The sequence below is a fragment of the Macrobrachium nipponense genome, chromosome 28 (assembly GCF_015104395.2).
Source record: "Macrobrachium nipponense isolate FS-2020 chromosome 28, ASM1510439v2, whole genome shotgun sequence".
In the NCBI taxonomy this organism is placed as follows: Eukaryota; Metazoa; Arthropoda; class Malacostraca; order Decapoda; family Palaemonidae; genus Macrobrachium; species Macrobrachium nipponense.
Window position 1 is genome coordinate 24,713,960 of NC_087217.1, and position 5,241 is coordinate 24,719,200.

Here is a 5,241-nt window from a genome sequence, read left to right on the forward strand (position 1 = left end):
CATTTCTTGACGATGTTATCATAAGCTACAAAAAGTAAATAATATTTTGATCTCAAACTACTTTATACTTAACGGTGCTTTTGCCTCGCGTTCAGAACTCTGAGTTAAAAACCGATGCGGAATTTATTTCGAGGCTGGGAATTTTTTATCCTTATATTTAAAAAAAAAAATTTTCAGGTCTAAAAGTTTTCGGATAACATCTGCATTTGCATCCTAAATAGTCCTGAAAATATATTTTTGTAACTGGGCCAGCAGGTTAGATAATTTTATTTAATAAATTGTTTATTTTTTATCTTTTTAGATAAAACTATAAACAGGGCATCAACACTGCAGTAATTACTTGGTTTGTGGATGTTTAGTGATTGTCATATTGAACTTATAACTCTATAAATGAATAATATGAAATAAATAAACACCAGTGTTATAAAAAGATTTATATATTTCAACTTGAACCTCAATTCAACAGTGAAAATTTTTTTTTATTGCTTTTATATTGTCATTATATACATTGAATTTATAACCATGTAAATGAAATATATATCGTAAATAAACACCTCTCTCAATTAACATTATATATTTAAAACTGAACCTCTTTTCATCAGTGAAAGCGTTTTTTATAGCGTTCATACAGGAAATTATACATATTAAATTTATTACCATATAAATGAAATATATAACATAAATAAACCCTCTCTCATATAACATTTTATATATCTGAACTTGAACCTCTATTCATCAGTGAAAGAGTTTTATTATTGCTTTGATTTACAATTATGCATATTCTGACGCTTACGGATGTTTAAACGAACATACGCAGTATAGGATGATTTTTTATTTATTTTCATATATGAACTGTGTACATTTTAACTTGCAAGAATATTTTAACTAACATACACGCGCATGGGCAAGGAAAGAATAGTACACACACACGTGCGCGAGAAAAGACCAGTACACAAACGAATACACATACACATATCCGTAGCTTGCTTGGAGCAATTGGTAGCTTCCCTAACCCTCCCATCAGGAAAGCTTGTTAGCATTAATTAAGGGATGTTTGACGATCAGATTGCCATAGATAATTGGTAGTCATTAGGATCTTGCTGAAGAAGAGGGAGAGAATTCCATGAAAACTTTAATGAAGGGAAAATCTGCCTGCCAATGGCGGCGATATTTTCTTGTGCATCGCTCTAGGAGGCAATTATAAGAAAAAGGTTCATAACAAGTGGTTGCAAACCTATCTTCGCCTTTATTATTCAGTCCAATTTATTAGTGCTTTCAGGAGGCGATGATTTGGCTCTGATTGGTAAAAATTTTTATTGGATTATTATTATCATTCATTTATTTTTTTCCTTTTTTTTTTGGTCTCTCACAGTCCTCCAATTCGGCTGGGTTGTACTTATTGTGTGGGGAAATTTTTCATTGGATTATTATTATTACTATTATTATTATATATTTCTTCAAGTTCGACTGGTTGGAACTTTTTGTATGGGGTTAAGGGTTGCTTTCTGCCTCCTTAGGAGTCCATCACTTTTCTTATTATTATTATTATTATCCATTATATTATTTATGGATTATTATATTATTATTATTATTATTATTATATGAAAGCAGACCATCTCTTGAACTATAGTCGATTCATTTAAGGTAGATTCTTGCGCCTACGAGACGTTTGTTTGGCGGCCTCTGATTGGCTGGTACCGGGAGGTAGGCCGCTCGCTCAGTTTCATCATTTTCTACTGTGGCTTAGAAAACTAGCAATATATGTTTATATTTTCTTCAATCAAAACTCACCGCTTTGCTCAAGATAGGAAAATTAAGGTCATACCATAGGATTCGGTATTAATTGTACAACTAAGTCATCTTTTTTTTTCCTGAAAGTCAATAAGATAAAAACACAAAGGAATTACAACGAGTAAAAGTGAAAAGAGAAAGCATTTAATTCTTTATACCTGTTTTTATTTATCATCGGATTTTGCATCATTAACGCGATTAAAATAAAATAAAACTTGTGATTTCATACAACAAATTCACCCTGAATACGCTGGTGCTTTCAGATTTTGGATGTGTGTAAAATGTGAGGAGAAAGTGGAGAATATTTCTTATTATGTTGCACCAGTAAATGATTCAAGTTTGACGGTATTGCTGAGAGAATGAGATCTGCAAGGCGTTGTCGTTGCGTTTTTCGTATCAGCGAGAGATTTGAGTTGCCAGTTTCGACAATATTTACCATGTTATATTATTACATTTTCTGAAAATGAATACACAGAATTTCCATTATAACTGTCGAACATTTTAAATCCAATATCATATAGTATGTCTGGGCATATCTGATAAGGAAAAAAAAAAATAATAATCAGATGGATGCATCTGGTATCGTTAGCTCAGACCCATACGGGCCGCGGGGAATTCAATCCAGCAAAGAAGTTGAACTCATGGAAAAGACGACTTCACACTCTTCAACTCAGCCTAAACTTTAATCAGGTTGTTTCAAAAACATTGTTTAAATAATTTTATTTTATGAATATATTTCAAATGAAAGAGACATCAGAGACTTATTTGAGTGATATGAAATAATAATCTCAGTGAAATAATAAACAACAAATAATTAAGAAAAATTGACTTCATATCAGGCTGAGTCAAGTACGGATGCAAAATAAAAAGACATATTCTTCATTTTCTCTTCACATATTACACGCATCCAAAATCTGAAAGCACCAGCGTATTCAGGGTGATTTTATTGTATGAACATACAAGTTTTAATTCATCTTGATCGTACGACTTATTAAAAATCCGATGATAAATAAAAACAGGTGTAAAGATTGAAATTTTTTCTCTTCACTTTTACTCGTTGTAATTCCTTTGTGTTTTATCTAATTGGTTTCAGGAAAAGATGATTTAATGTACAATTAATACCGAATCCTTTGGTATGACCAAAACTTTATTATCTTTTGGAAAACGTGAGATAAATGAAGAAATATAAACATACTGCATGTTTTCTAAGTCACAGACGAAAATATGACACAATGAGCAAGCGGCCTACCTCCCGGTACCAGCCAATCAGAGGCCGCCAAACAAACGTCTCGTAGGCGCAAGAATCTACCTTAAATGAATCGACTATAGTCCCGTTAAATACGAGGGCTGCATATTTTTATATAAAGTCTTCTCAATATTCTTTATAAATCTTTCTTCTTCAATGTCAATACTGGACAGTAACTGGGCAATATTCATATTTTGGCAAAGCGAAATACAGCAGCAGCGTAGTTACGGAAGTATTTGGTCTCTATACAGGAGATGGTGATAACAAAATGAAAAACGTACCTCTGAGAGGTTTCCCACAGTCGTGCATTGGAAATTCCAATCGGTTATTTTCATTTTAGTTTGTAAAATGTATATTTCCTTAAAACAAATAAAAGGATATATGCCATTTATATTGACAAGCAGACAAAGAGAGAGAGATAGAGGGGGGGGGGGGGTGGAGTGGTTGAGGGCGGGTGGCCGAGGCAGGGCCGATCAGGGAGAGGGACAGACAGACAGTGAGGGCAAGCTTACTTATAGAACAAAGTTGCACCTTACTCTTACCCTTTACATAAAATAAGACACACCATTGAAATATCTTTTCCTTCACCCCATCTTCAAAAATTGGTAAAACTGAACATCCTCACAAACCATCCTCTTATTAATTAAACTTAATTTCTCCTCCTTATCTTTTTAAACCTTTCAAAAACTTTTGCTCTCTTCATTTATTCCAATACGTCTAGTTCACTCTCGAAACCTCGGCTCATTTATATGCTCGCATTTCCTTCCACTGAGACGTCGAGTGTACTAAGGTCATTCATTCATTCTCGTTTATGAGTCTTGATTCCGATCTTAGAGTTCACCAGCCGCCCACCCTACCCTCTACCTGCCCCCTCTCCCTCCTCCCCACCACGAAAATAAAATAGGACGGAATCTCTTGGTTTAATTCTCTGACGAATTCGACGTAATCGATATTTGAAATTCTTGGAAACGAAGACTGTCACTTCAGTTTATTGCTATCATGAATGGAGATTTGAGGGTTTGAGGATGATTGCCCCTTCAATTATGTTAATAGGAGCGAGCTTCAGGAAATGGATTGAGTAATCTCAGTCACTTGAAGATGGGAATTTGAAGAAATAAGGAAACATGATACACGTAATCTGAAGGTGAAAAGTGTACAGATTGGACCACGAGAAATATTTTTAACAGACTGATGATTTTAATATAAGTAAAGGAATATTATATATATATATTATATATATATATATATATATATATATTATATATATATAAAATAAAAACAGAGGAAGACGGACGAAAACCACACATCACTAGGCACTAGGTTGTCTTTTTTATTATTTTGCCGACGTTTCGTAATTATTTACAGAATTACATCTTCTGGGCTGCACATAAGAAAAGATAAAAACATAAAAAAGTTAAAGTATAGTCTAAAAGTTAATTTAGAATACATTAGAGTAAAAATGAAATAAATAAGAATAAAAACACAACCAAACTAGAGGTGAGACCGCAAGGAACTAAATGGAAGGAAACCACCACATTACGAACTTTGCTAAACACAATTGACTCGCAGATGTGTGGGTGTTTAACGATGGTACGAGTTGTTTTATAAACAACGACTCAAGGATTGCTAACTCTTGTGGTTTGGTAGTATGACCGATTACACTGAAATCTTTGTTGTCAATGTAGGTTTTGCATTGTTTTGCATGGTTCCTGATATTGGAGTGCTTTGGGTTTCAGATTCTGCTCCGTGTGCGGAAACTGATTCTCCGAATACTTAAGGTGCGAATCAATTCACATCGGGGAATCAAATCCGCACAGGTAGCAGAATCTCGAACCCAGAGCACTCCAATATCAGGAACCATGCAAAACAATGGAAAACCTACATTGACAACAAAGATTTCAGTGTAATCGGTCATACTACCAAACCACAAGAGTTAGCAATCCTTGAGTCGTTTATAAAACAACTTGTACCATCGTTAAGCACCTATACATTTGCGGATATTTATTGCCTGTATTTAATTCATGTATTTATTGCCATTTTTCCGTTGAATTTTCATTTGCAACTTATATGGATTTGATGGTTTTTATCTTTATCTTTTGCGATATATTCCAATGTAAGTATAAATATTAACTGGTGGAAGCAATTAACTGGTGGAAGCAAAGGAGCAAACACACACACGTATTCGTAAGTGTATGTGTGCTTGC